This window comes from Papio anubis, chromosome 8 (genome assembly GCF_008728515.1).
Source record: "Papio anubis isolate 15944 chromosome 8, Panubis1.0, whole genome shotgun sequence".
Taxonomy (NCBI): domain Eukaryota; kingdom Metazoa; phylum Chordata; class Mammalia; order Primates; family Cercopithecidae; genus Papio; species Papio anubis.
The window spans coordinates 101,947,590-101,971,595 of NC_044983.1; the positions used below are offsets into that span (position 1 = coordinate 101,947,590).

The 24,006-nt window shown below is 35.9% G+C and overlaps 1 protein-coding gene across 8 annotated transcripts in view; it reads left to right on the forward strand.

The window, feature by feature from the left end:
• The window catches only part of OXR1 (oxidation resistance 1), a 466,073-nt gene that overhangs the window by 335,654 nt on the left and 106,413 nt on the right, over nucleotides 1-24,006 (forward strand). The gene's annotated exons all lie outside the window — the stretch shown is intronic.

Sequence of the window (24,006 nt, forward strand, 5' to 3'; positions counted from 1 at the left end):
CCTTATATCCTCTTGGCACTTTTACACTGAGACATCATTTTCTACAAGTGGATCTGCTGTCTTCAACAGTGGTCATTGTTGTGAGACTGAAGGATAGCAATGAATATTTCATATATAGCACTTAAACCTCTTCATCTAGATTATGCATTTTGCTTCATTGTACCCATCCATAGGCACTTAATAAGTGCTTATTGATTGCCTAGTGAGATTGTATTATAACTGATTTTGAGAATTTTCATACCCTCTGCAGTTACTAGTGCTATATTTCTTTGATTCTAAGATGTACATTTTTTTCACATTTTACCTTTTTAAAATCTAAAATCACCTTGTGATCAAGGTATATTGTGATTTAATTGACAGATTTTTTTTTTAATCTTTCTTTCTTGGTCGTGCATCTCACAATCAGTGGTATCTTAGATTGATGAAATGCAGTAGTGAAAATATATACCTAAGTCTGTGACTTGTATAATATGTTAAAGGCCATATATTTGGAACTTCATAAAGTCTTCTTTTTTTCTTATGTGGTTTATCCGGGGCCAATTTTGGTCTCTCCTCACTGCATTCTTCCACTCTGGCTTCCTGGCACTGTGGTTCTAACTGTTCTTAGGCCACTGTCTTGACTGAACTCCCTGGAAAATACTCAGAGAATTTTATTAGTAATTACCAACATTCAACCGTAATGCAATGGACAGGGAACAAGTTTTTAAAACTGAAGACCCACGTTCAAGTTATGTTTCTGCTCATTAAAAGCTATTTGTATTTAGCAATCTGATAATTATTCCCAGAGCTTCAAATTACACATCTAAAGAAGGAAATAATACAAATAATTTCTTCATCTATGAATTAAGACAATTAGTAAAAAATATTGTACCAGTAAAATTATTGAAAATAAAATGTGTATGACAGTATTTTTAAGCCATGAGGTACTGTTAAATTATAAATCATAAGGATCAACATTAAATGAAACATTATTAGAAATGTGTGAGTAGACAGGGAAAGGAAAGAAGGAAAAATTATATAATTCATTCCAAATTAGAGAGTTTTAAATTATCATTGGGAATGATGATATGACCCATTAACTAGCTTTCTGAATTTAGAGAACCATGAAATCTATCTTCAGATTATTTCTTGCATATCAGAGTCCGGTCTGTTCTGAATTCCAGTGCTGAATGCATGCCAGTCTCTAAGAGCTTGTATCCTTTTATTGAATTAGCAAGCCACAACCCACAGTATCTCTGTGGTATTACAAATAAAAGAGATTACTTAGATTCCCCAATTCCTTTCCTGCCTTGATTCTTTCCATTTAAAAGTGAGACCCCTGTCTCTACAAAAAATTAAAAACTAACTGGGCATGGTGGTGCATGCCTGTAGTCCTAGCTACTTAGAAGACTGAGTGAGAGGATTGCTTGAGTCCAGGAGTTCCAGGCTGCAGTGAGCTGTGACGGCACCACTGCACTCCAGCCTGGGCAACAGAGTGAGCCTCGGTCTCTAAAAAAACAAAACAAAAACAAAAATGAATTTTATTGTTTTTCACAGTTTCAAAAACATACAATAAGAGTAAAAAAAAGACTTGTTATTATTGCATCTTTAAAAGACAGGATACTTCAATGGCACTTGAAAGAGTACTGTTGAATAGAATTCAATTGCTATAGTAACTATAAAACACAAGATTATCCATTAAAAGTTAATATATTTAGTGTATGTATTACTTTTGAGCATAGGAATACTTTGAAGAGGCAAGAATAAATAAAAGAAGGAAGTGCTGTATTAAAGGTATGTGCAGGTTAAAAGGGGAATTGAAGCAGAGGGAATTCTTAGTCATTACTTGAAAATTCTGGTTTTCTCCTATACTGTATGTGTCAGTGGAAAGTCTTTTAATATCTCATTTAAGTCACTTTATTTCCAAAGACCACAAGTTGTGACTCTGACATGAACATTTAATCGTATGCTGGGGTTTAAAAAATGTTTCCATTTCAATATATTATTAATAAAGACAAACACATCAGGCCCACTTGATGTTAACTGCTATACTTGGTGCTTTTCATTCACCAATTCATTAACATCTTGACACATTTTAGCATAATAATATATTATTCATACATTAAACTATATTCTTATTTCCATTAATGGAATTATCATTTCTCTAGCTATTCAGGCCAGAAACATTGGTGTAATTCTAGGCCTTCTCTTTCTTACTGACCCTGCATCCAATCAGCCTAGAGATCCTGTTGGCTCTCTTCTCAGAATAAATCCAAAATCTGTCCAGCCCTTACCACTTGCACCGCTTCCTCCTCGGTCCAAATACCATCATCTTTTGACTGCACTGTGGCAAGAGGCTCCTGACCACCCCAGTCGCTTTTCAGTGAGGCAACTGGGAGGAATGTGGTTCAAACATGAATCTCATTGCATCGCTCCTTTGTCCAAACCCAAAGTCCTAATCATGGCCCACAGGGCCCTAACTGATCACCCCCAACAACCACACACACACACACACACACACACACACACACACACATACACCCCTACCTTACTTCATATAATTCCCCCGCCATTACTCCACTCCGACTTCACTGGTTTCTTTGCTATTCCTTGAACACACCACACGTGCTTCTTTCTAAGGCCTTTGCAATTTTTGTGCCCTCTACCTTGAAGGTGCTCCCCCTAGAGATCCACGTGGCCAACTTCCTCACTTTCTTTGGGTTCTTATAAAATTGTTTTTCAGTGAGACCTTTCCTGACCACCGTACCTAAAATTTCAAATTCCCTGCCCACCAACAGTTCACATGCACTCTTCTCTGCTTTTGTTTTTTCCTCCTTATACTAACACATATAGGTGTGTGTATATTTATCTACCTTACTGGAACACAAACATTATAAAAAATAAATGTTTTCTTTTTTCCTCCATATTCTATCCCTTGTACCAAGAGCAGGGCCTAATACGTAGAATGTCTTCAAACATTATTTGTTGAATATATCCTCAGTTAACCCTGTACCCTCAATAGGTACAATTATTACCCCCATTTTACAGATGAGGAAGTTAAGGACAGAAAAATTAAGAAACTTATTCAAAGTCAAACAAGCTAAGCAAGCGTCAGAGCTAAGATTCAAACCCAAAATCCTGGCTCCAGGATATATGCTCATATCACTGACTGAGTAGATTAATCAGAAGAGAGCTACCTATAGATTCCTCTGTTCCCTGAGATTTTCTTCAATATTGGTTTCATCCAGTTAAATGGAAAAATTGAATGTCATCTGCTACTGACAACATAGTCAGATACAGTAAAGCTCCTTTTTCCCATTCCTCTTTAATGTCTTTTTGTAAAAAAAAGTATGAGATCTTTCAAAAATAGAAAATATATATTTTTTAAAAAACAGACCTAATCCCACCCATGTGGACATTAAAATAGTAATGATAAAGTTAACATATACAGAATAGTAAAAAAAAAAAAAAAGCACTAAGGAAAAGTATAAAATGAAAACATGCATTGAATGCCTATTATATTCTGTAATAAGTCGGCCCTCTGAGGACATATTTGGTATTATACATGGAGTCTAATGAGAGAGACAGACACATACTCAGTCAGACAAACTCTAAATTGGAATTTAGAAGAAGAAACGTCAAACAGAGATCTTCTGACAGCTGAAAGTGGAGCTTGGTAGAGTAAGTTGTGGGGCAGGTGAATAACAGTGGTGGAAAGGGATTAAAGAACTAGAGACTGAAGAAACGGTTTCTGAAAGAGGAGGTGGGAGAGTACCAAAGAGAAATGTGACTTACCTCACTATTTTGCTATAGGAGAAGGTATGGAGAAGGTATAGGAGAAGGTATTTGCTATAGGAGAAGGTATAGGAGAAGGTATAGGAGAAGGTATGGGAGAAGGTTTTTAAATAACATTTTATATGCCGTAGACTAGAAATTACAGGAAAATCAGTTATTGAAAGGATGTGTTGAATTTAACTTGTAAAAGGGTATCATTACTTATCCAAATGCATCATGTGAGAAAATTGTCAAGTTCATTTCCCCAGACTACCTCAATCTATTCCTTCTGACAAACCAGAACAAGAAATTCTGTTTTCCAAATTGTTATTTTTGCCAACACATTAAGCCGGCTTCAGCTTGCTACAGTGCACGCACACATACACACATACACACACACACACACACACAATTATCCTGTGTTACCCTGTGTCTGTTTAGTGTTTTCATTCACACATGTGTTTTCTTAACTCCCCACCCTCGTTCCTCTGGAAAGTCAGGTTTTCAACCGATTATTTCCCTGATTTGAGAAGGTCACTGTGAACTTGCTTTCATTCAAACCATTGGCAGTATGGTCTAGCTTAGTGACAGACTGCTGGGTCACTCAGGTCCTTCGATAAGAGGGCATAGTGTCCTTGTATGGTAGCCATTCCAAATAAGGAAGTAAAGAAGGAGTAAGATATTTAGATAACAAATGTTAAGAAGAAAAGAATAGAGTAATGAGACTGGAGTAGGGTAGGGCAGTGGTACAGTTAGCCTGGATAACAATGGGGGCATCTCTGAGAAGGTATCATTAGAATTGAAACCCAAATTGTGGGAAGAAAGCAGAAAAAGAAGGATCAGGAAGAATAGCTAACCAGGTAGAGAGAAAAGCCTGGTGGTGGAAATTAATTTGTTTTGTTCAAGGAACAGAACAAATACCAGTAAGATTGGACAGAGTGGTAGGGGCACATAAATGAGGTCTCAGAGATAGCTGAGGGCTGGGTATCCACTCAAAACTGACCTTCATTTATGTCTACAAGCACTGGAATTGCTGTTTTTTGGATGTGTCCCAGTTGTAAATCTACCATTATTTATGTAGAAAATAACTTGACATTGCTCAGCACTGTAAGAAACCTTTGATATACATTCTCATTCTCTTTAACATTTCATAACATCACTTTGAAGTTTGCAGACCTGATGTTTGTTTTTGGTTTTGTTTTTGAGACAGGATCTCACTCTGTTGCCGGGCTGCAGTGCAGTGACGCAATCATGGTTCATTGCGGCCTTGACCTCCCTGAGCTCAAGTGATCCTCCCACCTCAACACCCTAAGGAGCTGGGACTTCAAGCATGTGCTACTATGCCTGGCTAATTTTTCTATTTTTTGTAGAGATGGGATTCCATCATGTTGCCCAAGATGGTCTCGAATTCTTGGGCTCAAGCAATCCTCCCAACTTGGCCTCCCAAAGTGCTAGAATTACAGGCATGAGCCACTGCACCTGGCCAAGCCTAATGTTATTTCTGTTTTATTGATAAGGAAATTATGATACGAAAAGTTACATGAATTACATAAAAAGGTCAACTCCCCTTCCCTCCCGATACCCCACATGTTTTGACATGCTATGCTTAACACACAGATTGACTTGCTAGGCTAAATCAAAATTTTCAAGCTGGGAGCAGTTGTGTGCACATGTAATCCCAGCTTGCTGAGGCAAGAGAATTACTTGAGCCCAGGCAAGAGAATTACTTGAGACCAGCCTGGACAATGAAGTGAGACCACTCTCTCTATAAAAATAAATAAATAGAAATTTTCAGAAAGTCAAAACTGCCTTTTAGCTTGGATAGAAAATGGATTTGTGACTTGGGTATAACTGAGGCTCATCATTGCTCAAAATACGAAAACAAAAAGAATTGCTGCAATGAATTAAAAACAGGCAACCTTGGTTTGTTCTAATAGCACATGTGTGTAGAGCAAGAATCTACATTCTCTGTTCAACCACATCGTTGATCCTGCTGGGTGGCTAGTTTATAATTCATGTGATGGTCACTGTCAGATTTAAGTTTTAAGTAATTCTCTCTGGAACATGTATTTGAGGAGGGCAGGACAGCTTAGGCTTGGTGAGATATGTTGACAATCTGAACTAGGGTAATGATAGTTTAGGTCTCCTCACTTAGCCATCTTAGTCACTAAGGTTTGTCTGCATTGTATAATCAATAATGTTTCCCAATCTTGTTGAAATGACCTCACGTGTGATAACACTTAAAAATTCAAAGAAGTGAGCTATAGTTACTTTTCTTCTATTTTGTATATGTTTACTTTATTGTAAATGTATACTAGATTATTTATGTCTTTATAGGAATTTTCGTTATATTTAATACATAATTTTTTCTCCTCTATATGGTTAAAATTGGTTTTAATTTTATATCTTTTCAAACAGTAATGTAAAATTTTCAGAAGTTAAAAAATTATTTTCTATCAAGAAGTACTATGGTGCTCTGTTCTGGTGTGTGTGTGTGTGTGTGTGTGTGTGTGTGTGTGTGTTTCTTATAGGATAAGTTCTTACAAGAAAAAAGAAAAGTTTCTTAAGTTGAAAAAACAATGTAGATACATTAAAAATATTCCAGTGTTGAAGCTATCAAGCCCACTTTTTGAAGGCAAAAGATAGCTAATCATGTTTTTCCTTTTGAAAAAAATTTTTTTAAAAGATATTATATAGAAATATATTGTTTACTGACTCAACTATTAACTAAAAAGCCTTTCCACTCTATGCAGATGATAAGATGAAGGTATCTTTAAAATTCATTTTCTAAAAAATCCCAGCCTTTCTTGTTTCTTGCTTATTGTTTTTATGATTTTAGTTGTATTTCTGCACCTGTCATTCTCTGTATGACATGGCCTTGAATGAAGTTTGGTGTCTTTTCACTTTTCATTCAGTGTTTTTCATACTTTTACATTAATTTACTTATTTTTGCTTTGGTTTTCTGGTTTATTAACACCTTCTCTGTCTGGATTATTAAATCCATGTTGTAAATTTTTTTACCTTAAAAGTAGCTCATTTTCTTAGTTTTTTTTTTTTTTTTAACACTTACACATTTATTAAGCTTGAGGTATGTGTTTAAGAATATCTTTAAAAAAATTATTTCACTTTTCTGCCAAGTGTCAAAGCTGCTTTCCTGGTTTAACATTGTAGATCCCTGCAATAATTTTTTACAAGTCACTATTACCAGAGCTTAAACTTGAGGAAAAATTTTTGTGGTTATGATTCACTAGTGTTGTGATAAATATTTCAAATTAATTTTTAAATATACATGATAATTTATCATATTTTAAATGCATCATGATTTTAATGTGCTTAATAACTTTTGTAAAGCACTCGGATATATTTTTCTTATATTATTTAAAATATTCGAGTCCTGAAAAATATGAAATGCTTGGATACATTTCCTCTATTACGTTTCGATGCTTTTCTCCAAAGTTAACCTCTCGTGTCTGCAACATCCTGTATCTCAAAGTACATGCACATGTTATATAAACAACTAAAATCAAGGCCAAAAAAAGTACATGCTATTAAGCAAAATTGGATCAGAGGCACATCCGTAAAGGAAAGAATTCAGGATAGAATAGTGATATTTCAAAAGAAAACTTGGTTTCTCACAGATTCCTCATGGTATATATTCAGGTGTTGTTACATAAGAGAACATTCCTTCCAAATTATTTAGTTTCTGGTGTTTTGAGACAAGAGTAGCCTTCAACATGTCTTAAACTTCCCTTGCATTCATTGCTTTTTAAATGTATGCATTTTAATATGGAGAATCTCCTGCAAAAATAATGGAAAGGGATTAGTGTTTTACAGTGGAAATGCTAAATGTTGTTGAGATAAGGAAAATCAACTTTTTGAAAGAAAAAAGATGAAATAATAGCTATCTGATGGTTAAAAAGTGGTAAAGTGAGATATTCTATATTTGTGTTTTACATCAACTCCACTATTTTGTCTGATTTACTCTTGAATCAATGTAGTAGCTTAATGATGATGACATCATCAACATATGAAGATGACAAAAACAATTAAGCTACCAAACTACCCAAATGTTTTTAGGGAATCTTTCTATTTCTTCCCTGCAGCCAAGAAGCAATTATACTGACATTTAGTTCTTTCACTTCCAGCAGGAAACTTACTTACTCTTTTTTCAGAGATGATTGAAACCTCATGCCACTTAGCAATAAAGAGACCACCATTACTGGTGGGATTCATAGTGGAAAGCATTAAGCATTTTGGAAGTGAGTCCTAAAGCCTTTACCATGACAGGATTGATATAGCAATAGGTGGAGATTGAGGACACAGGGATCCACCAGCTATTCGTTCTGCAGGTCTGTATGATTGCACTTAGGAGATTCCCCATGCTTACTATTACACAGAGAGATTTACTACGTAGGATTCCTAACTGGAGTCCTACCTTTCAGGTTTCTCCCTGCCTTTCCAATCCATTATCCTCACTGCCATCTTAACAGTATTTCTAAAACATAAAACTCATTGGTTTTCTCTTTTAAAAATCTTTGAAGATTTCCTATTGCCTTTTCCATGTGGTCCAAACTCCTTATTATGGCACATATGGGTCTTTCAGGGTTTGTAACCTATATTCCTAGAACTTTCTGTTTTCTATGTCCTCTTCCCAAAGAGTTGACATTAGGAATGCTTGTCCATTGGATTGTTGCAAGGGCTCAATGATAAAATATATAGAAATATTTCATAATAGCTAGCATTTATTGGCCCTTTATCATCGTACCAGGTGCCAAGGACTGGGCAGAGAATTTATACATATTCTCTCATTTAATCTTCGCACAACCCCAAGAGATGTAAATGCTTTTATAAACTCCATTCTATAAATGAAGAAACAGATTTTGAAAGGTCAGGCAACTTTCCCAAGGTCACACCTATAGATAGAAATGGAGTTGAATTTTATCTCTCCAACTCCAAAATTGATGCTTTTATAAATTTTACTGTTACTTGGCACATTGCCTGGTGTACAATTCCATTTGATTAAATATTCATTTTTTAAAACCATTACTATAAAACTTACAGTATCTAAAAAATATTTTGTTTTGCTTTCCTTGCCCTCCAAGGTTAGCTGATACCTCACTTCTTGGACTCTTTCTAGATGCCCCATCCCCTCTCTGCTATCCTCTTCCATCTTCACACGCATCATACTCAGAGTGTAATGGTTGACCTGTATATCTAATGCCTCTGATCTGTTGGCACTTCACGTATGCAGCACTGTGTTTCCATTGTCTTTGTACCCTCAGGGATTAGCATCTTGTTCAGCATTCAATATTTGTTGAAAAATTGAAGGAATAAAACAGACTCCAAGGATAATTTTAAAGTATGTGGGCTCTCTCCTTTCTCGCAAATGCTGCATTTCTGCTTCCATTTAATGTTTAACTGCACTAACACTTCAACTAACACTCAGCTAGATTATGAAAGAGCAAAGACAGACTTAAGAGGGTAACAGAGTAAGAGAGAATGAAGAAAAGACAAAATCACCCTCTTTTACTTCGTTCCTCTCCCCACCCCCAAACTTGAGAGATTGTCTTGCCAGATGAGAAAGAGACAAAGTTGAAGGAGAGAAAAGATGTGCTTAGATAGTAAAATAACATTTAAATTTTTTAAAAAAGACTAGTTATACCTTGTGTTAAGTCTGCTATTCAAGTTTTTTTTTTTTCCTCATGATCCTTTTTAACAATATTTTGCAAACACAGGCAAACCTACATTCATGGCATTTCTGAGAGGTTGGCAAATGAAACACTCCCATATTCTAACATCTGAGAACTTACGGGAGATCAACTGATGAGCACATGGTCACCAAGTGAGTCAGTGTAAATTCTATGAATAGAGCTTGGATCTTCTGACTATTCGTCCAGGGTCCTAGTCATCCAGCTACTGCCATGTTCCCTGAAGAATTTGGTAAAAATAGCAGATGGCATAACTGACAAAGTAAATCATTGTCATTGCCACTGTTCATGTTCAGTAGCATAATTTAAAAACTCATTAATGCATATATGCTATTGGTTATTATGTAATAATATGTAAAAAACACCAGTACAGAAATACTCCTATAATTTACATTATACCCTTAAATACAGAGAATCCACATAATATCACCACAAAGGCATTTCATAAATTATAGACTAAAGCACATAAATATTCATTCTGCATTATTATTCTGCTAAGGAAGAGAGCAAACATTATTTTTAACAAACTGCTCTTTAAAAAACTTGTGTGGTAGGATTCTCCATCTGTGAGTGAGATTCAACAACTATAAGGTCCAAAGCAGATTTGGTACTCTGGGAGAAAATAGTAATAATGTAAAACAAAATAATAGTCAATATGATCTAAATACAGTATATCTATAAAGTACAATCTCTTTCTTAAGAGAGAGAAACCCCTGCCTCTGCCTTTACATTTATTAGACAAACATTAAAATCTCACCAATTGACCCCCTTTGTCTCTTCTTTATATAGGGAGATTGTGGCTTAGCTTTCTCTGGGAAATTGTGGCTTTGCTTTCTCCATAGATATAAAAGGCAAATAAAGCCTGGGTTTGGGTCCTAGCGCTGCTACCAGACAAATGTGCAACAGTAGAAAAGTCCTACAATCTCCTTTAGCTTCCGTTTCTTTATCTGCAATGTGGGGATAATGTTACTTTCTGTCCTTCCCCTCAAGGTTGTTGCAGAGATGAATGACATAGGTGTAAATAGGGCTTAACTCATTCAATCTCCGAATGGAGAAAGACTCTAACAATATGGACTCTAACTTCACCATTTTTCAACTAAGAAAACTGGGGCACAGGAATGGTAAAGGTCGTGCATCCCTAAGACACTTGGCCAGTGAGTTATACATCTATTATAACTCTAGAAACTAAGTCTTTTGATTCTGTGCTATGTTGTTGTGTTTTATTGTTGTGTTTTATTGTTATGTTGCTGTAAGGTTTATTTGTCTTTTCACTTAATAGGCACAACAGAACTCATATGCACATGCAAGAAGTAAAAACTATGATAAAATGATCTGTAAGGGGAAGTGAGTTATTTACACAAAATAACATGATAGCAGATGAGCAAAGAGGAAGTTGCAAGGAAGAATATTTACTACAGAGTTTACAGCATGCCAAACATAGAGTAAAATGTGAAAACCTTTTAATTAGCCAGATTTATATGCATGATTGAAATATCTAGTAAGGGCATTATTTTTAATGTATAGAATTATCAAAAACACATTCCTTGCTTTCTCTGTTTCTAACACTTCTAGTTCTAGGGCTCAGTGGCTCTTAACAATGAGCACCAAAACCCTGCTTCATGCTGTGTTGCTGCCTGTGCCGGCTGAGGGCAGAAGGTGCAGTGAGAAAGTGTAAGGGACTTTTGGGAGTTGGTTGGAAAGAGATGGGGATTAGTTACTGGGCATGAAGATAATTAGAAAGAAAGAAAAGAAAATATTGACTAAACATGTCAAATACTCGTTCAATAATGAAAGGTAAGAAATACCAATGTGTGACTGGTTGAGAGACGAAAGGCAGAAAGGGGAACTGAGAGAGTGGAAGTGCTTGAAGCTTTTTAGATCAGAGTAAGAGCTGACTTAACCCTGTGTATGTTTGATCATTACTATTCCTCTTTATACCTAGTTCCTTCCTTTATTTCCTTAATTTCCACATCTATATAAATATAATATAAATACAAACATGTAAATATATATTATCTATAAATAGAGATAAATGTAAATATCACGTTATCACCTGTGGTTTTCTCAAAGCTCACAACTATTCTATGGGAGTTCTTGATGGCATTAGGTGAGGATGTGAACCTGTTGTTTTACTTGCATATGGAAACACGAAATTAAGGTGGCAATGTAAAGCCTTTAGAAATATCCACCCTTGAACTGTTTAGGCACCCCACTTTGCATTTATCTATTAGTCTTTTCTTTAGCTGCCAGAAAATCCCTATCAAAATGTTTTTGTGGTCTTAATTTTTAAGTTGTTATAAATTGAATTGTTAAAGATAGAATATTTTATGGTGTAAGCCTATAGTGAGATATAAGTGAACATGTAATATGTTTTAACTACATTATTTACTTCACAGATACTTATTAAATGGTTACTACATGCCAGTAATGAGGTAGATCATGTTGTAAAGGATCATAATCAGCCTACTAAGAAAGATTTGATTCTAATTAGGTCATACAGATGTTCAGTGAATTTACTTGGAGAACATATTGCTGAGATAGGGATGTAATTGCAAACTGAAAAAATCCCTTCAGTAAAGTTCTGAGAAAATTGCTGTGTCTGCTATTTATTACAGCACCTTATATGCTACTATATCCCTCATCAAGATACAGTACAAAAAATATACTAAATACTTAGCTTGAAAACTGAAATAAAATCAGAGGCCCTGGGAATATTTTAGTTCTTATCCTAGACAAGGAAACCAAAAAGTGTATACTCATTGAGAAAATGTTAATATGCTTGCTAAACCTAAATATAGATTAGGAAGACAGAAGGTTTTCTAGATATAAAATGAAGAAAGATACAACATGATCCAAATAGAGCTACCCTTCAGATTTTAATAAAAGGCTTAGAGAGAAAAAAATAGTATTCTTCAAGCTTAATGTGAAAACAAATATTACCTTCCAGTGGTATCTTACAAACACATATCTAGTTTTGCAGTAGCATCCATTATTCAAGTGATTACATAAAACATGTTCTGTGTCTTTTATCTTTATATGGAGAATTTTTGGAAGACTGTTATGGCCTAAAATCTGAACATGTTTTAAAAATGTTATTATGTTTGTTTCTGGATAATCTTATTTCATCTAATTCATTTTCATGTTCAGCTTTTAATCAATAATTTCAGGCTAAATGCAATTAAATGTCTGAAAATCAAACAAGTTGTCAAATTAAATGCTCTACTATCTAATAATTGATGGGTTTTTCTTGTTGGCTAATGCTTCTTCTGTATTGATCTTAATTTTGGTCCAGGCACTCAAAAGAGGGGAACAGTTTATATACCTCTTTTTTTTTTCATTTCATTTTTTTCTGCCTTTTGTCAAGTTAGACATAATTTTGTAGCCTCTCATACAATTTCTAGTTATGCTTTACTTGCATCACAATGTATAGTATGATTCAAAATATTGCATATTGCAGCATGGGCAACTGGCAAAACCCTGTCTCTACCAAAAATACAACAAAAAATTAGCTGGGCATAGTGGTGTATGGCTGTGGTCCCAGTTACTCAGGAGGCTGAGGTGGGAGGCTCACTTCAGCCCAGGAGGCAGAGGTTGCAGTGAACCAAGATCACACCACTGCACTCCAGCCTGGGTGACAGAGTGAGATCCTGTTTCAAAAAACAGCCAACCGGCTGGGCACGGTGGCTCACACCTGTAATCCCAGCACTGCGGGAGGCTGAGGCAGGTGTATCACAAGGTCAGGAGTTCAAGACAAGCCTGGCCAAGGTGGTGAGACCCCAAATCTACTAAAAATACAAAAATTGCCAGGCATGGTGGCAGGCACCTGTAATCCCAGCTACTTGGGAGGTTGAGGCAGAGAATTGCTTGAACCCGGGAGGCAGAGGTTGCAGTGAGCCGAGATTGTGCCACTGCACTCCAGCCTGGGTGACAGAGTGAGACTCCAGCAAATAAATAAATAAAAAAATAAACACAGCCAACCAAGCAAAATATTGCATAATAATAAACACTACAAAATTATGGTAATAGCACTACCCTACTCTGCTGTTATTATATGGCTGTCTTACAAATAACTCTTCAAAAATTGTTGAGTTTCAAAATATTCCCTTCAATTATTTTTCTTTGGTCCTAGTACTCTTTGTCAATTCTACCATCTTATCTTACTTTTTGTATCATTAAAGTAAGATAATACATCTCTGAAAGCCATAGTCTTCTAGGAAAGGCACCTGAAAAAATCAAGCCCAAAAGGAAAAAGAAAAGACCAAAGTGTAGAACAATGTTGGGCTTATTGCCTAATTTATTTTTGGCCCTGATCATCTGGGCCAGCAGTTGCTTCTTTTGAAAGGTGGCTCAAAGTTACTCTCTGCTGATGTAATTTATTACAAAGAAAGGAATAATTTCCTAGTCATGGTGTCAACTTATAATTGCAGGCTTCAGGTTCATATAAATCTTCTGCTATGTTCCTAAAGTCATAAGACAATTCAGAATGTACATTGCTATTTTGGATCATCCTAGGCTTCCTTCTGTAGCTTCTTAGATTTCCCAAAGTGTCAAGTTTAATTTAAGGATTCGCTCCAAACTGCAGGAGCTTATTAAAGATAAGGAAATATCAGAGGTCCCATATGCTTAACTTCAGCAATTTCCTTATTAATACGGACATACAAAAAGGCTATATAATTCATATTGGATTTACCTGAATCGACAATAATCTCTCTGAGTTTTCTAACATCCACCTTAGGATTATTTTGAACCATTTCACATAGTACCATTTTGTTACAAAATTTCTATGATAAACTACTAAGAACTACTACTCTTTGAAAGACTTACTTGGATGCATTAACATAAGATTTTTGAAAGTCTTATTTATAGGCTTTACGAGCCATTATAACATGAAAGATAAGTTAAAACATGAAAAGGAAGTCCTCCAAAAACTAACAATATGCCCCTCTGAGGGTCCTGCCTAGTTCTGTGGTATGCAAAGCTATGGCTGATTAATAGGAGAGCCTCAAATGAACAAAGGGCTGAGAAGTTAGTTTTAGAAGAAAGCTCCCAGCAACTAAAATATTTTAGCTCAGAGTGAAAAGGTTACAAAATCAAGTTATAATAGTGTATATTTTTTGATCACTTGCCATGTACCCTATAATGTAGGGTATTATATAACCATTATTATACCAGTTTTACAGATGAGAAAACTGAGGTTTAGGGAAATTAAGTAACTTGCTAAGGTCATACAAGTAGTAAGTGATGGAGGTGGAAGTGGACTAACAGAAATATGACTGTAGACTCTTACGACTCTTTTTATATGATTCTTAACACTATTACAAGGTATAAAGATGATATTCATACAGAACAAATAGTTAACTCAATCACATATCTCCTTAATAAATTATTCCCAAAAACGATGAGCTTGAATCTATTCAAGTTTTTTAGTCTTAACATCATTTATTTAATTAGAAATTAAGGGTAATAAAGGAGGAATAAGTTAAATAATACCACATGGAAGTAAACATGCAAATCTAGACCAGGATAACTGACCTATTCCTGTAACAAGCTCTTGGCATGCAAACAAAACAACAACAACAGCAGCAACAAAAAATGGGCCTTTGCAAGGATCTTTGCTAGAATCTTGCTAGTGTGGTCCACTTTGAGTCCAGCAACATTGACACTACCTGGGAGATGTTAAAATGCAATAGCTCTGGCCCTGCCCAGACGCTACCGAATCTTAAGATCCCTAAGTGATTCATTTGCATATTAAAGTTTGAGAGGCACTGGTCTTAATGACTAAATACTTAATCAGTTATAATATGTAGACCTTGTTTGAATGATTTAAAGAAACAGCTGCAAAAATATATTTTTGCCAAGAGAGGAGATTTGGTCATTGACTTGTTCATGGATTCTACCAAAGAATACTGTTAATTTCACTAGGTGTGATAATGGTGCCTACTGGATGTGAATGAATGTCCAAATCTTTTAAAATTTAAGCATGCGTAGTAAAGTGTATACGTCTAGAATTTTCTTTAAAGTGTTTTATCAAAGAAAATAGCAATAAGTGATGCAAATATGAGAAAATCTTGAAAATTGTTGCATATATGTGATTGGCCATTCTACTCCTCTAGTTTTGAGTATATTATAGAGCTTTTCACAAATTTCTTTTTATTTTAAAGATTAAAAGAAATGGGTTTATGCCTTAGGAGAGGTGTTTTTGTTTTGTTTTGTTTTGTTTTTTTGACAGAGTCTTGTTCTGTGGCCCAGGCTGGAGGGCAGTGGCACAATCTCAGCTCACTGCAACCTCCGCCTCCTGGGTTCAAACGATTCTTCTGCCTCCGCCTCCTAAGCAGCTGGGATTACAGGCATGCACCACCATACCCAGCTAATTTTTATATTTGTAGTAGAGACAGGGTTTTGCCATGTTCCCAAGGCTGGTCTCGAACTCCTGAGCTCAAGCAATCTGCTGCCCGCCTCAGCCTCCAAAAGTGTTGGGATTATAGGTGTGAGCCACTGCACCTGGCCCCGAGTTTTAGAAATAACTATAAGAAAGAAGTTTCTTATAGTAAGAGTGATTAATCACTTAAAGGGATGCCAGAAAATCTTTCTCCAAAGGATTTTTTACAATAGGACAAATTCACTGGTCTGGGGCAGTTTTAGATATAGTCTTGGTAAAAGCCAGAAGACTTTAAAAAAACTTTCAAGTTCTCTTTCACAAAAATGATTCTATGGTAGATGCTATACTTGTGAATACTTTGGGCCATTTGTGTCAGACTTAATGCCTTAGTTATGATTTTCTTAAAAAGCAGTTAACGATGGCTCTGCTCTAGCCCTGTACTTACTCTCATGGCACTCTTCACTGGCAGTTCACTTTAATGGTTGACCAGTGGAATGTTGAGCTACCTACTTGTCCACATCAAGCATTTAATAGAGTCCTGTACTGATCTCATTCTTATAAGTGCAAACTAAGGCCTTTTGATGTTATGTGATCAATAGGAAACACTTTAAGCTGGTATGTGTTTGTCATGTAGAAAGGCATTCCTTTTAACATCATGTAAACCTTTTAATGTACTTACTCACTGCAAAGCACATCATTTTTTTTATTTCTGGAAATGGAGAGAAAACAGGAATTTCACCAGCTATTACCAGCCAAACCCTATTGCAATTTACTAAGTGGCAGTATTTGTGCTGGTATATCTTCTATTTTGTGGCTCCTTCCTATAGAAACACAAGAATAATTTTCAAAGACTAAAAATAAACTCAGTCAACATACCCAAAGGTAGACACTATCCTGTTTGCAGATGAACCACTGATGCCTGACTAGTTTAGTAGATGTCATGTATTTATAGAGCGAGGCAGTGGGACAGCAAAAATTTGCTTCCAGAAACCTTCCTATTTCAAATACAAGTAGTTTCTCCTAGATGGCATTATGTTTTGGTATATTTGTTTGGGCATCATGGGATACTCCAAAGGATCTAAGTTTTTCTTTAAATGAATACCTATTAGGAGGAATAAATGAGTAGAATAACAGAAGGGAATTTTGGTTTCAACTGTGAAGCAGAGTCACTGACACTCAGACACTGCTCCTTACATTCCTGTCATTTAGGTATGCCCATGGTGACAGGCTCCCTATTTCTAGGAAGCCACATTCTTAGATGTGTATGATTTTCAGTTTCGTAGATATTTGTCTGCTTTTCTTCTTCTTTATTCTGCTAGTCACCTAGTCTGTCTCTGTTCCCTCCACAAGAGTAGCTCCTGCATAAAATTCTCTCCATTGCTCATTAGCCCTCAGTGAGTACAAACAAAACCTGGTAGTCAAATTGTCATCATTCCTTTGGCATACCGCAAACATGCCCCACACACCGCTCTACTCCTCAGCTTGTTTGTTCTGCTGCAGTACAATGTTATTATCCTTGGCTAGAGAATTGTAATTAAAATCATTGGTTGTTTTGCCTGCCCTTGTTGCTACTATTAAAGATTGTTCGTGATTATAAAATATAATAACATTTCAAGATACCTAAAATTCTTCTACTAATACTGTAGGAGCATGATGGTATTTTAAAATTACTACGTCAAAAGAAAGAACTTTAATGTGTGTGTGTATATATATCCAAAATGGATTCTACAGTGAAATAAAACAATGAGTACCATTTAAGGATCATTTTCCCCAAAAAACATAAGATTAAGACATAAAGATGAACATGTGTTAAATATTTTATTTAATTCCTCAATGAAGGAACCAGTAAGATGTTACAGACAGTTCAAAGGAGAACTCAAAAACCAGATATATTTATAGCTCAAGATGACTGAAAGGAAAGTACAGACAGAGGTACAGTCTTCCAATGTTGGGGAGGAAAGTCAATTCAAAGTCTATTGGATTGAATTTGTATAGACAAGAATGTCTTTGTTTATAGACAAAACCTGTTTTGCCTTGCTATCAGCTTTTACAATTTATAGAGTTATAAATTCGCTCCTATCAAATCAGAATTAGATAGCCCTAAGAGTATACTCTAGATGCTACATAGTTTCGATACTTTTCTTAAACAATCAGTATTGTATTCCTAAGGGCATGATACCCATAGTTAGTCCCTCCTGCCAAGAAAAAGAAGTCCAGCCTCCTTAGGCTGACGTTCACAATTTAGTTTCAACTTCTTTCTAACATTTTCTTTTGTCAATCCCCTATATCCTACTTTATTCAGTCAAAATTAACTACGTATTCCCAAATTCTAATTAATCTTTCAAGTCACTGATAAATTGTCACCTCCACCAAGAAGCCATGTCATATTTTATCTATTCCAACTGGGAATTGCTACCCTCTTTTTGATACTTATCACATTTTTTACTACTTTTCTTCTGTATTGACTCTCTGCAGTGATCAGGTTTGAGAACAACAGTTCTCAAACTTGAAGGCATCAGAATCACCTAGAGTGCTTGTTAAAACACAGATTGCTGAGCCTCATCCATCCTCTGTATCACTGGATTTGAGGTGGAGCCTGTGAATTTGCATTTCTTACAAGTTTTCAGATAACATTGATGCTGCTTCTCTGAAGACGACACTTTAGGAACCACCCACCCAGGGATGTCAAAAAACAAATACCCGGCTGGGCACGATGGCTCACACCTGTAATTCCAGCACTTTGATAGGCCGAGGCGGGCGGATCACCTGAGGTCAGGACCAGCCTGGTCAACATGGTGAAATCCCGTCTCTACTAAAACTATAAAAATTAGCCGGGTGTGGTGGCGCGTGCCTGTAGTCCCAGCTACTCAGGAGGCTGGGGCAGGAGAGTTGCTTGAACCTGGGAGGTGGAGGTTGCAAGTGAACAGATATTGCGCCACTGCACTCCAACCTGGGTGCAAGAGCGAGACTCCATCTCAAAAAAAAAAAAAAAAAGCCTATAAAACAACACACACACACAAAAATCAAAAATCAAATACTCAAAAAATTCAGTTTAAAAATCTAATTGGCTTTTTTCTTTTTTTTTTTTTTTAGCAGCTCATGAATGGGACAGCATTTCATCTATGAAACAGAAAAGTGCTTGAATGAGTGGGCTTTCTAGGAAGAAAAGGGCTAAAGAAGTGGAAACAGAAAGTGGATTGGTCATTTTGAAGTTACTTTCCTTATAGAGTTAAACCAGAGGGGACTTTCCTATCATGCCACTTGAGGTTGACTGGACCCCTTCTGACTGGTTGCTAGAATCTTCCCCTTTTTTTTTGTTTTTGTTTTTAAACTGGTTCATTTTAAATTTCAGTTTGATTATGTGGCACCTAGCACATGTCAGTCTATTCTAATTTGTTCTGGTCTTGTGGGGCCTACTGCAGGCGCTTCCATAAATGGCCTTAAACAATTGCCATTAAACAATGGCCAACCTTCCATAAACCAATGGCCTTCATAAATTTTGTTTTATACAGAGAAACCATGTAAAAAACTGCAGATGAGAAGATGAATGAGACATACACCCAGTTCTTCATGAGTTTACAATCTAACGGGAGTGTTGAAAGCTGGCTCCCCAAAACATCACTGATATTACTCTTTTGGTAAGACAAAACAAGTTTATTGAGGTATGGAGAGTACCACTTCAACAGAGCCTTTGTAGTGCCTAAAAAGAAGGAAAAGGTTGGGACATAGTTGGAATATTTGAGATTTTCAAGTCGAATTTAAGGCAGATCTCTCAATAGGGCAACTTGGCTAAGATTGGGTAAGGATCATGATATGATAGTTTAGGACTGATAAAATAAGATGTGACAAGGGATTCAAAGGGTTCTAGTGTATAAACTATTGATTAATTCTTTCTATTGAAGAATTGATGTATCATTCCAGATGCTCCTAGAATAAACTAGGAGACAGTAGAGTGAGTGTAAGGTCATGTTAATGTAGACAACTATATTAATGGTTTCCATTATTGAGACAGACACATAGACAAAAAATTAGTATGGTAAGGTAAGTATAATCAAGGTAGTCACAGTGCCCTTTGTGAGCAAGTATATAAAATCTCATATCCTCCCTGCCATCTGCCACTGCCAGGAATTCCAAGATGGTGAATGTCTTACTTTGGTTTATCTCTGGTATATAAAGGAAAGGGCATTGATGTTTAGCAAGGCAACGTTTCTCCTTGTTTCTTTCTCTTTGTTTATACTATTAATACCCTCAGAACTGACATGTATACTTTCACATATTTTATCTTACAATCAATATCAAATTTGTGGGGAATGAAAATAGTTCATATTAAAGACCTACTATATCATACAACCAATTCAAATATATATACGTTTGCATATATACAAATATATACATTTGAATATATGTATCTGTGTATACATATTTGTATATAGATGTATGTATACACAAATACATGCATATGTATATATACATATATTTAATGAACTATGTTTTATATTTTCATGATAATTATGATTTTCCCCTTACTAATGCAGATAATCTTCATTGAGACCTTAAGGATAAGCAGACCTCTTTATAGCGTTCTTTTTATTTTATCTAAAACATATGGTCTCTTCTTTTGAGGAGAAAGTAGTGAGAATGGCAGAGGAATCCTCTATTTAATAATAATAGAAGTAAGTACATATATATTTAAAGTGTGAATAACACATAATCTTTGGGAAGTAACTTTGATAGCATAAAAATAACATTTATTTCTTTGCAAATCAATTTTTAGAAACACCCTAAACTGATTACATTTAAATTACATCTGAGAAAGACAAATTAAAATTTTTGAAATTCAAATTTTGCCAGTGATTCATTGTTCAAATTCTTGCAAAACTAGTTACAACTTTGTTTTTAACAAATACACCCTATGTTTGATCACAATACTTGAAAGAATACACAGCATGCGTTTTACTAGTTCCAAAATCAAACTAGAAAATGTGTATACTATAAAGTAAATTTACTTCATTTATTTATGGCAAGCTAATATGCATGTTGTAGAAATTCACCGAGGTAAAACTCACTTCCATATTTTTTAACTAAAATTTTAAGAAAGCATCTACATAGATGGTAGTATAACTCTACAAGTTATCAAATACATCCAATCATGCTGATGACATTTACAACATACAAATTTGCTAGCTAAAGAAACATCATTCTGTTAGCCAAAAACTTTTTTGCGCAGAGCTGTCTTCTTCTTTTTGCCGTATAAGCTTACAATCACATCTTTCCGTCCCAGATTTTTCTGTGCCAGTTGAAGCTAAGTCAAACTGGTATAAAGAGGGCTTTAGAGAGTAGGATGTCTTGAATGGGACCTCATAGCTTTTGAAGCTAGTAAGTGAAAATGTGGGGCTGAAAGAGCAAGCCCAGAAAGATATGTCAGGAAGTGGCAACAGCCTGCCCTGCATCCTTTCTGTAAATGAGATGGAGAAGCATCAGGATCAATAGAAGCATGTTATCTCCATGCGCAGCATACTAAAGTACAAGTGTTAAAGAATATTGAATACTGTATCTAGATACAGGATGAAATAAGGCTTTTTACAAACAGACTATAAAAGTTGCCAGAGGCATGAGGTGGTTGTGGGAGTGCTGAATCTTTCTCAACATCTAGTAGAACAGGGTTTCTTAATTGAGTGTTGGTAGCATACCCAAAAAATCAAACTCTGGCAAACAAAGTCATGAGTAATCTTAATAAGAAAGGAAAAATGGGGAGATACCAGTGTGATTTGGCAAGCTGTCTTCTGAGCTTAGTTCTTAGAAGAAACAAAAGAGGAACATATTACCAGGGACAAAAAACAAACAAACAAAAAAATACTGGCATAAAACTGTGAAAGAGTATCAGGCCAACACTTAGAGTGAGATTATACAAACACTAAAAAAACTAACTAGTGAAAAGGAAAGTCCTACAATAAAGGAGAACAAGATGGATGGGTGAGGCTCATGTTGTTTAACAGTTATTAAAAGATAGAGTAAGTTTAATGCCTATTTAGCTTTTTTTTTTTTTAAGAGATGGGGTCTTGCCATATTGCCCTGGCTAGGCTTGAACTCCTTGGCTCAAGAGATCCTCCCAGCTCAGTGTCCCAAGTAGCTGTGACGACAGGTGTGCACAACTACACTCGGCCACAGTTTTGCTTTATTTTTCTCAATTAAAAAGAATGAGCTACAAGAAAGTACAAAACAAATACTGTACAATAGAAATTTATAGGCTAAGGCACACAGGGATACAGTGAAAGAACACCCACATCTACTTTACATGAATTGAAACCTCTTGGTCCAGAAAACCAGAATATTTTCCCATGTGGTCACAAATACTTTGGTAGTAACCCAGGACTCATAGTGTATTTTTTACAATTATACTTCCTCCTGTAACAAATTTAAAAATATATAAAATGACTTAAATACAAGAGAAGTTTATTCTTGTTTGAGTCTACATTTAGAGTTCTTGGGGGGTGGTGGCGGCTCTCCCGGGTTCAAGGACCCAGGTACCTCCTCTCTAAAGGCTCTGTCATATTTAATAAATGGCTTCTCAAGTCACCATGTTCATCCGCTACAAGTGTGTGAAAGAAAAGAGCATGGAGATCACCAGTGGGGACTCTCTTTGGCCAGGCCTGGAAGTAGCACACATCTTTTTTGCATTCCTTCCATTGGCTAAAAAATAATCACTTGAGCACTGCTGCCCAAAAAGGAATCTGGGAAATATAGGGTCACTATGTGCCCAGAAAAAAGAAGAATCAGGTTTGGTGACAGCTAGCCATTCTGTAGCTGGATAATGAGAGATCTGCCAGAAAACTGTAGTTAGGTTAATAGCCCGAGTTTTTTAAAATGCTGTTGAAATGGAGTTGAAGGGTATAGAAACATCATTGACTTGAAACCATTTCAGAGGGGAAAGCAGTGATCACTGGAGTCTGTACCTCATCTTCTGCGTATTAGAAAGATGTTTAACTAATATGTGGCATTGTTGATAAATGAGTTCTGGGTCATGGTAGCATTTAGTGGATTCATACTTCTTTAGATTAATGTGCTCAATGAGTGGTAGTCATTGTCATCCTTGAAGGTGTCAGTTGAACTGTGTCTTGTGACTTTCCTTTCTCATGTCTCATTACATATTTTTATGATCAACCTTAACAGAGGCAAATTTGTGGTTGACTCAGTAATTAGGGATACCGAATGACACGGTGGGTGAAAGAATCAAAATGATCTCAGCAGTTTAGAATATAGTCCAACAGCATTTTTCTGAAAAGGGCCAGGGAGCAAATATTTTAGGCTTTTTGGACCATAAAGTATCTGTCACACTAGTCAGCTCTACTGGTATAGTCCCAAAGCAGCCGCAGACAATACATAAATGAATGGGCATGGCTGTGTTCAAATAAAACCAAATTTATAAAAACAGGTGGCAGGTCAGATTTGGTTCATGGGTCATAGTTTGCAGTTCCCTGGTCTAGAATAGGCTGAAATTCTGAAGGGAATCAATATAATTTTTTTTTTTTTATACAGCCAAAGAACAATGGGCCTAACACTGTACATACATCATGTCCTTTCTAATCATAGAAGAGCTCCAGGTTAGGTACTATTTGCTCTTATTTTACAGATGAGAAAGCTACATCTCAATAAATAAATAAGTCAATAGTTTGACCTAGCTTTCACAGCCGGAAACCCTTTGTGGGACATCATGCTACTTTAACCCAATGTTTGGGTGAATTGAGAGAGTAACAGTTAATTGCTTGAGTAAAAGATGGAGGGAAACGTCATGTGGCAGCATTTCCCATGGGCAAACCCTGCATTCTGGCTCTGTTCTTTTCCCAGTGTGTGACCTTGAGAGATACACTTGACCTCTCTAGGCTTTGGTGACCCAATCTATAACAATGAAAGGCCTGACTAGATAAACACCAAGGCCTGCTCATGTCTTACGGTTAAGGTTGCTATTAGTATGTTAAGGTCATTGTGTGAAAGACAATTGGGATGTATTCTTTCTAGCTCTCAAAGTAATTCTTTTCAACCATTTTCTAGTGTACTTTTATGGGAGAACAATATGTAAAACATAAAAATGGCATTTTATGAGCCTACATGTGTTTTACAAGTTCAAATTTACATTTTCTGATTACAAAGATATTTATTGAGAGGATA